The sequence below is a fragment of the Salvelinus sp. IW2-2015 genome, linkage group LG4q.1:29 (genome assembly GCF_002910315.2).
Source record: "Salvelinus sp. IW2-2015 linkage group LG4q.1:29, ASM291031v2, whole genome shotgun sequence".
NCBI lineage: Eukaryota > Metazoa > Chordata > Actinopteri > Salmoniformes > Salmonidae > Salvelinus > Salvelinus sp. IW2-2015.
The window spans coordinates 28702871-28713632 of NC_036842.1; the positions used below are offsets into that span (position 1 = coordinate 28702871).

Here is a 10762-nt window from a genome sequence, read left to right on the forward strand (position 1 = left end):
TATTGTAGAAACAGACAGTTGAACAGGACATCAGTTCTTGAAGCAGAGGACCAGGTAGGTCCTGGATCATACGATATTTACAGTTAGAACATAGTACAGTAGTCCTTTTCTTGGCTTATTAACAGTTAGAAAGACTAGTTTGGGTGTCGAACAGACGATGGAATCAGCAGACAATGATCCTCCTTTTTTGAAACAGGTGGTGTGTAAACAGACAGTTGGATACATAGGACAGTAGTCTATCTTTTTGATAAACAGTGGCAACAGGAACAGTGTATACCAGACAGTAGTCCTTGATAACAGAACAGACGGTTTTTTTGGTAACAGTACAGTAGTTCCTTTTTACTGAATTCTGGTAACAGTGGAACAGAACAGTGGAACCAGGACAGTGTCATGAATAAACAGTGGACCAGACAGTGGATAACAGACAGTAGTCCTGATACAGTAGAAACAGGACATTGGATAAGACCAGACCAATGGAACGACTAGTAGAACAGACAGTAGTCCTGATAACAGTGGAACATACAGTGAACAGACAGTTAGTCTTGATAACAGTGGAACAACCTGGAACCAGACCAGTGGAACCCTTGGACTCCAAGCTCTGAACTAACAGAATGGGGAAATAAGAGTTTACAATTATTTCCCCATGAGCTAAAAGCCCAGCGCGTAGGGTCAAGACTGCATGACCCCTGGATACAATGTTACCTGAGTCTCAGTCGTTTCTCTCTTGCGTTCATCTCCTCCTCTCTCTCTCTCTCTCTCCTCTCTCTCTCTAGCTCTGCTCTCTCTCTCGCGTTCTCTCTCTTCTCTCTCTCTCTCTCTTCTCCTCTCTCTGTGTTTCTCTAGCTGAGATCGGACCCCACACCCCACACCTCCACCCTCCTCCCCCTCCCCAACTCCAGCCATAGGGAACACAGACAGAAACTCACCCAGGGGGAGAGGGCCCGAGGCTGGGTTAGGGCCCGGGGTGGGGATGAGTGCCGCTGGTGATCTGCTAGAGTCAGTCCTGGTTCAGAAGGATCATCTCTTCTCCCAGACAGGGGGAATGGTCCTGCCCTCAGCTCTGCCCCAGGACCTGCTGCCTCTCCTAGGGAGAGAAATGAGCACAGGGGGCCTGTCCGGAGTTCTGTCTCTGGATCAACAGGGTCTGTTGAAGAGGATACAACCCCCAGTTTCACAACCCCACGACAGCGGACCACCCCTCCCTTCACAGCCCCCCCAGCCCGACAGCAACCCCCTCACCTCCTCCTCTCAGCCCGTGACACACACACCGCCGGGACAGCGAGATGAGGTCACCACTATCGTCACGGCGACCGTGGACGCAGACACAGACATGGATGCAGAAACACCTTCACCGGGTATAAGTGGTATACATTAGACCAGGGGTTGGAACCAAAATTATTTTCGATCTTTTCGTTCTGAACAGAAACATATTTTTTTTAGTTCCGACCAGCAAAATAAAGTTCCTAACTGGTTTGAACCAAAAAAAAGTTACGGTTTATATCGTTCCTTTCTGTTCATTTTTAAACCTCTGAAATCCTTATTTAATTATTATTTTTTTTAACTCATTAAATTAAATTAAACTTCACCAATCAGTGCGGATAGAGCAGTTTGCTATGCTAAAGTTGTTTACGGGCTTGATGGAAAGACAAGTGTAGGGCACGAGATGCAACTTAACATTTTGCGGGAGAGAGCGAGAGAGGGTGAAGGGCATCTTGTTATGGCATGCATTATCTGAATTAGGCCCACAGATTTATACCTACGGAGGAGCGGCTTCTATGGAGGAACTTTGAATGTCTTTGAACTTCAGAGAGTTGGCTTAACGTTGGACCAGAGCTAGCTAGCTAACAAGCTTGCGCATGCAGAGCGCGCACCGGAATTAAAAACATGTCTTACCTTTTTGTAGTTAATGAATCCAATGTGAAATGTGAGTAACTATAGTATCCCTAACTAGCATAGAAAAGTACCCTCCCTTAACCCAGATGACGCTGGGCCAATTGTGCGCCGCCCTCCCGATCACGGCCGGTTGGGATACAGCCCGGGATCAAACCTGGGTCTGTAGTAACGCCTCTAGCACTGTGCCTTAGACCACTGCGCCACTCTGGAGGCCAAATCCATTATTTTCTAATGAAAAATCTCTCTCCCTATTTTCCGTATCATGCATGTAGCTATCGTCAATAGGCTACAGTAGCCTGTGCTTCGGAGTGGTAGCGGCAGGTAGCCTACTCATGGACACTCAAATAAGTTTCTGATTGACACAGGGAGGACTTTGCATAGGCACTTTGTTACGTTTGTTTGTGGGACTGGGAAATATACCCGGAACATAAACGATACTTTATTAACCGGTTTCCATGCTTTTAGAATAACGGTTCTGTTCCAGAACAGTATAGATCACTTTCGTTCCCAGTTCTGTTCCTTGAACAATGTCGTTATTTTCTGGTTTTCAGTTCTGTTCCCTGAACCGGTTCCAACCTCGGCATTAGACTAGACTAGAGCATCATCAATGTCAGAGAACACCCTGTCCTTTTACAGAAAGCAGTTGTTGATGTTGTTTACCTTTCTCTCACTGAAGACAGAGATGTGCTTATCTCACCAGCATCCTGGATTACACTGTGAAATACATTTCTCAAATATTGTATTGTTAAATCGATGTTTGTCCTCTCCTCTTATCTCTAGCTGTGTCTGGCTGTATGGTGAATTTCTCCGACCCCGAGGGATACATAGATTCTTCTGATGACCCCCCCCTCCCAGATGGAACATTCCTACACTGTACATACACCGTCACTGTGTACACAGGCTATGGAGTCGAGCTACAGGTAAACAAACACACACACATGCATGCACTGACACAGACATACACACATGCGCTTTCACTGAGTGCTGTTACATGCATAAGTTTGTATGTGAAAACTACTTATAAGATGCATACATTGGGTCTGAACTCACTTCACTGGCGCTAAAGAGGGAGGCTCGACTGGTGCTAGCACATGAGCAGATCAAATACACCGCTGGAACGCCGATTAAGCTGTTTACATGTCCTAATCATTTGAAAGATTGCTCAGAAAACCAGGTGTTTTTAATTAACGTACTCTGACTTTCGATATAAAAATATAGTTTAATATCGAATTATTAGTGTGCATGTAAACGTACTCAATGACACAGACACTGACACACAGACTGCGTTGTGATTGTTGACTCTGTATTGATCTCAGGATTGTCTCTGACCCCTAGTGATGTCTGCTGGTACAGCACCCTGCCCTCCAAATCAAATTCTATTTATCACATGCGCCAAATTAAACTGGTGTATACTTTACAGTGAAATGCTTGCTGAGGAACCTTTCCCAATGATACAGAGTAAAACAAATATATAGTTAATATATATATATATATATTAACTAACACAAGAGGAATAAAATAAAATGCACAAGAATACCACATGAATGTGCAGCTATATACAGGGAGTACCAGTACCAGATCAATGTGGAGCTATATACAGGGAGTACTAGTACCAGATCAATGTGGAGCTATATACAGGGAGTACCAGTACCAGATCAATGTGGGCTATATAAGGGAGTACCAATACAGATCAATGTGGAGCTATATACAGGGAGACACAGTACCATGATCAATGGTGGAGCTATATACAGGATACCAGTACCAGATCATGTGAGCCTATATACAGGGATACTAGTACCAGATCAATGTGGAGTATATACAGGGAATACTAGTACCAGATCAATGTGGAGCTATATACAGGGGAGTACCAGTACCAGATCAATGTGGAGTCTATATACAGGGAGTACCGTTACCAGATTAATGTGGAGCTATATACAGGGAGTACCAGTACCAGATCAATGTGGAGCTATATTAAGGGAATACCAAGTACAGATCAATGGGGAGGCTATATTGGGAGTACCAGTACAGATCAATGGGGAGCTATATACAGGGAGTACCAGTACAGAGTCAATGTGGAGCTTATACAGGGAATACCAGTACCAGATTCAATGTGGAGCTATATACAGGGAGTACGTACCAGATAAATGTGGAGCTATATCCAGGAGTACCAGTACCAGATCAATGTGAGATTAATACAGGGAGTACCAGTACAGATTCAATGTGGAGCTATATACAGGGAGTACCAGTACCAGAATCATGTGGAACTATATACAGGGAGTAAAGTACCAGATCAATGTAGAGCGTATATACAGGGAGTACCAGTATCAGTCAATGTGGGCTAATATACAGGGAGTACAGTACCAGATCAATGTGGAGCTATATTACAGGGAAGTACCAGTACCAGATCAATGTGGAGCTATATACAGGGATACCAGTACCAGATCAATGTGCATCTATATACAGGGAGTAACCAGTAATATCAATGTGCAGCTATATACAGGGAGTACCGAGTACCAGATCAATGTGGAGCTATTACAGGGAGTACCAGTTACCAGATCAATGTGGAGCTTATAATAGCAGGGAGTACCGTTACCAGATCAATGTGGAATATATACAGGGAGTAAAGTACCAGATCAATGTGGAGCTATATACAGGGATACCCGAGTACCAGATCAATGTGGAGCTATATACAGGGAGTACCAGTACCGAATCAATGTGGAGCTATATACAGGGAGTACCAGTACCCAGATCAATGTGGAGGTCTATATAAGGTATACCAGTCAAGATCAATTGTGGAGCTATATACAGGGAAGTACCAAGTACCAGATCAATGTGGAGCTATATACAGGGAGTACCAGTACAGATCAACGTGGAGCTATATACAGGGAGTACCAGTACCAGATCAATGTGGAGCTATATACAGGGAGTACCAGTACCAATCAATGTGGAGCTTATATACAGGAGTACCAGTACCAGATCAATGTGGAGCTATATACAGGGAGTACAGTAACGAATCAATGTGGGAGCTATATACAGGGAGTACCAGTACCAGATCAATGTGGGCTATATACAGGGGTACCAGTACCAGATCAATGTGGAGCTATATACAGGGAGTACAGTACAGATCAATGTGAGCTATATATCAGGCAGTACCAGTACCAGATCAATGTGGCAGCTATATACAGTGGAGTACCAGTACCAGATCAATGTGGACTATTAGGGAGTACAGTACAGATCAAGTGGGTTAAAAGGGAGTACAGTACAGATAAATGTGAGTATATACAGGAGTACCCAGTACCAGATCAATGTGGAGTATATACAGGGAAGTACCAGTACCAGATCAATGTGGAGCTATATACAGGGAGTACCAGTACCAGATCAAATGTGGAGCTATATAAGGGAGTACCAGTACCAGATCAATGTGGAGCTATATACAGGTAGTTACCAGTACCAGATCAATGTGGAGCTATATACAGGGAGTACCAGTACCAGATCATGTGGAGTATATACAGGGAGTACAGTACCAGATCAATGTGGAGCATATAGAGGGGTAAGTACAGATCAATGTGGCTATATACAGGGAGTAAGTACCAGATCAATGTGAGACTATATACAGGAGTACCAGTACCAATCAATGTGAGCTATATACAGGGAGTACCAGTACCAGATCAATGTGGAGCTATATACAGGAGTACCAGTACCAGATCATGTGGAACTATATACAGGGTACCAGTACCAGATCAATGTGGAGTATATACAGGGAGTACCAGTACCAGATCAATGTGGCTATATACAGGGGAGTACCAGTACCAGATCAATGTGGAGTTATATACAGGGAGTACCAGTACCAGATCAATGTGGAGCTATATACAGGGAGTACCAGTACCAGATCAATAGTGGAGCTATATACAGGGAGTACAGTACCAGATATGTGGAGCTATATACAGGAGTACCAGTACCAGATATGTGGAGCTATATACAGGGAGTACCAGTACCAGATCAATGTGGAGCTATATACAGGGAGTACCAGTACCATGATCAATGTGGAGCATATTACAGGGAGTACCAGTACAAGATCAATGTGGGCTATATACAGGGAAGTACCAGTACCAGTATCAATGTGGGCTATATACAGGGAGTACCAGTACCAGATCAATGTGGAGCTATATACAGGGAGTACCATATCACAATAATGTGGAGCTATATACAGGGAGTAGTAATAATTGTGACTAATTACAGGGAGTACCGTACCAATCAATGTGCAGTATATTACAGGGAGTACAGTACCAGATCAATGTGGAGCTATATACAGGGAGTACCAGTACCAGATCAATGTGGAGTTATATACAGGGAGTACACGTTACGAGATCAATGTAGAGTATATACAGGGAGTTACTCAGTATCAGATAATGTGGAACTATATACAGGGGTACAGTCCAAGATCAATGTGGAGCTTATACAGGGAGTACAGTCACCAGTATCAATGTGGAGTTATATACAGGGAGTACCCAGTACCAGATCAATGTGGATAATATACAGGGAGTACCAGTACCGAGACTAATGTGGAGTTTATATACAGGGAGTAACAGTACCAGATCAATGTGGAGCTATTATACAGGGAGTACCAGTTACCAGATCATGTGTGAGCTATATACAGGGAGCAGTACCAGATAATGTGGAGTAATACGGAGTACCAGTACCAGATCATGTGGAGCTATATACAGGGAGTACCAGTACCAAGATCAATGTGGAGCTTATATACAGGGAGTACAGTACCATCAATGTTGGAGCTATATCAGGGAGTAAGTACAGATAGCTTCAGGAAAGTACCAGATCAGTGGATAAGGATGATCCTGTTACAAATGGAGCTAAACAGGGAGTACTAGTATAGATAATGTGGAAGCTATATACAGGGAGTTACCAGTACCAGATATTGGGACTAATACGGGAGTCCTATACCGATCAATGTGGGTATACAGGTAGATACAGTACAGATCAATGTAGGAGCTATAAAAGGGAAGTACCAGTACCAGATCAATTGTGGAGTTTATATACAGGCGAGTAGTACAGATCAATTGGGGACTATATAAGGGAGTACAGTACAGATCAATGTGAGCTATATACAGATACAGTACAGATTCAATGTGAGCTATATACAGATACCAGTCCAGCATCAATGTGGCAGTATATACAGGGAGTACCAAGTACCAGTTCAATGTGGAGCTATATTACAGGGAGTACCAGTACCAGATATGTGGAAGCTTATATACAGGGAGTACCGTACCAGATCAATGTGGAGCTATTACAGGGGAGTACTAGTACAGATCATATGTGGAGCTTATATACAGGGAGTACAGTACAGATCAATGTGGACTATATCAGGTGAGTAGCCAGTACCAGATCAATGGACTAAAAGGAATATAGCAATGCTAACAGGGTACCAGTACAGATCAATGTGGAGCTATAATAGGAAGGAGTACCAGTACCGAGATAATGTGGACTATATACAGTGGATACCAGTACCAGATCAATGTGCAGCTATCATAACAGGAGTACCAGTACACATAAATGTGCAGGCTATTATGGAGTACAGTACCAATCAATTGTGGAGCATATAAGGCAGTACCAGTACAGATAATGTGGAGTTTTATACATGGAGTAACCGTACAGATCAATGTTGGGAGCTATATTTAAGGAGTACCAGTACAGATCAATGTGGAGTTATATCAGGGGGTACCAGTATAGATCACGTGAGATATAAGGGACAATGAGCTAATAATACGGGATACCAGTACGTCTTGAACTAAACAGGCAGTACCACGTACCAGATCAATGTGCAGCTATATAAGGAGTACTAGTAGACTAATGTGGGTATATACAGGGAGTACAGTCAGATTCAATGTGAGAGTTATATACAGGAAGTACCAGACTATATGTGCAGCTATATACAGGGGTACCAGTACCAGATCGAATGTGTAGCTATATACAGGGAATTTACAGTACCAGAATAAGTGTGGAGTTATTATAACTGAGAAGAGCTACCTACAAGATCAATGTGGAGCTATATATGGTATGTATGTTTCTTTGTTTGTTTGTGTTGTGTCGTATAAGTGTGGTGTGTGTTGTGTAGTATGTAGCGTTTGAAGGTGGAGAGATTTGTGCGGGATTAGTGTGTATATGGTGTGTATATAAAGTCTAGTGAGTGTGCATAGGGTAGTGCAAGATAGAGTCAGTGCAGATAGTTTCGGGTACATTAATTGGCATTTAGCAGTCTGGTATGCAAAATCCTATGGCGTTGGGGGTAGAACTGTCTTGGAGTCTGTTGGTCCGGCCAATGTGTCGGTACCATTTGCCGGACGGAGCAGAGTGAACAGTCAATGGCTTGGGTGGCTGGAGTTTTGGCAATTTTTCTCGGGCCTTTCTCCACAACAACATGGTGTGTTCCATGGTCTCTTTTTTGCAGTCAAGCTCTTAGAGAGATCTCAAGAGAGATGTGCAGTGTCATTAACAGTATCTATAACATGGATTTTCTGAGAATTCTTACTCCTGTCTGCCTTCCTTTATCTCCTACTGTGCGTCTCTCTCTTTATCTTCACTGTCGCTCTCCCCTTTATGTTCACTGTCTGCTCTCTTTTTTCATGTCTGCTCTCTCTTTATCTTACTGTCTGCCTTATCTCCTTCTCTCACTCAAATCTCTTTCTCAATTCTCTTCTTCTCTCTTCTCTTCTCTCTCTCTCTCTTCTCCTCTTCTCTCTCTCTCTCTCTCTCTCCTCTCTCTCCTCTTCTCTCTTTAGGGTGAAGAGTGTGAATCTGTCGAGGGGAGAGCAGCTGTCATCAGAGGGGTGGATGAGGGCGGGGCCTTGCTGGTTCTGGCCAATCACACACTGTGGTGAGGGTCAGGTGATCGAAGTCCGACCATACCATCTCAGTATACTACCTGCTCTCGCCTGAGGGAGATGGGCATGTTCCAGCTACAGCTACAAAGTAAGCACACACACACAATCACAACACAGTCGCACACACGCACAAAATGTTGTTTGTTTTTAATTCAAGCCTTCATTAGGTCTAACTACTAAGGGGCTGTTGATTCTCTTGTCTACTGATCTATTAATGGGCCTAACACTTAATTTTTTTTGTAATCATTTAGCCATGTGATTGGATGTCGTATCAATTATATGATTAGTGTGATTAATTGGTTTTCATCCCATTGATGGAGCTGTTGTGTGTGTGTGTGTGTGTGTGTGTGTGTTGTGTGTTGTGTGTGTGTGTGTGTGTGTGTGTGTGTGTGTGTGTGTGTGTGTTTGTGTGTGTGTGTGTGTCACCTGTAATGTTTTCCTCTGTCATCTCACACTGGTGTACTGTCTTTGTCAGTTCAGATAGGACAGGAATGGATAGATGGAGTTAACATGGAAAACTACTTGCGTTTCACCTGGCCTGTCCTCTCCTCTCTCTGTTATTCTGGCCTATCTAGTCATATATCCATTATTCTGGCCTGTCCAGTCATATATCCATTAGTCTGGCCTATCAAGTTTTTTATTTTTTATTTTAGTCATTTAGCAGACGCTCTTATCCAAAGCAATTTACAGTTAGTGCATTCATTGTGAAATAGACAGGTAGGACAACCACATATCACAGGTATAGAAAGTACATTCAGTAGAGTCCGAGCTAGAAGGAGGGGGGGGGTCCAGGTTTTTATTTTATTTTAATTGGGGGGAGTGTCGAGGTGAGGGGGAGGATTATTTAAGATACTGTTTCAGATGTTTTCGGAAGATGGGCAGGGGCTCTGCTATCCTAGCTTCAGGGGTAAGCTGGTTCCACCATTGGCATGCCAGGACAGAGAAGAGCTTGGACAGGACTGAGCGGGAGCTGCCCACCCGTAGTGGTGGGTGGGTTACGAGACCTGAGGTGGCAGAACGGAGTGCTCGGGTTGGGATGCAGGGTTTGAGCATAGCCTGAAGGTAGGGAGGGGCAGTTCCTCTTGCTGTAACGTAGGTAAGCACCATGGTCTTGTAGTAGATGCGAGCGGGGTGACATGAGAGAACTTGGGAAGGTTGAAAACCAGGTGGGCTGCAGCGTTCTGGATAAGTTGCAGGGGTTTGATGGCACAAGAGGGGAACCCAGCCAATAGCGAGTTGCAGTAGTCCAGCGGGAGAGGACAAGTGCCTGGATTAGGACCTGCCCTGCTTCCTGTGTGAGGTAGGGTCGTACTCTACGGATGTTGTAGAGCATGAACCTGCAGGAGCGATTCACTGCTTTGATGTTTGCGGAGAATGACAGGTGTTGTCCAGGGTCACGCCAAGGTTCTTTGTACTCTCGGAGGGCAACACTGTGGAGTTGTTAACCGTGATGGAGAGGTCTTTGAGCGGGCACGCCTTCCCAGGGAGGAAGAGCAGCTCCTTCTTGTTGAGCTTGAGGTGGTGGGCCGACATCCAAGTTGAGATATCTGCCAGGCACACAGAGATGCATGTCGCCACCTGGGTGTCAGCAGGGGGGAAGGAGAAAGTAGTTGAGTATTATCCGCATAGCAATGATAGGAGAGACCATGTGAGGATATGACAGAGCCTATTAACGTGGTGTATAGAGAGAAGAGATGGTCTAGAACCGAGCCCTGGGGGACACCAGTAGTGAGAATACGTGGTGCAAACACAGATCCTCTCCACGTCACCTGGTAGGAGCGGCCTGCCCAGGTAGGATGCAGTCCAAGATTGTGCAGAGCCTGAGAGACTGGAGAGAAGGCAGAGCCTGAGACGCCCAGCCCTGAGAGACTGGCGAGAAGGCAGAGCCTGAGACGCCCAGCCCTGAGAGACTGGAGAGGAGGCAGAGCCTGAGACGCCCAGCCCTGAGAGACTGGAGAGGAGGCAGAGCCTGA

General features: G+C 44.5%; 1 pseudogene; it reads left to right on the forward strand.

Moving 5' to 3' along the window:
• LOC111960885 (seizure 6-like protein) overlaps nucleotides 1–10762 on the forward strand; it is a 50921-nt pseudogene that overhangs the window by 13921 nt on the left and 26238 nt on the right.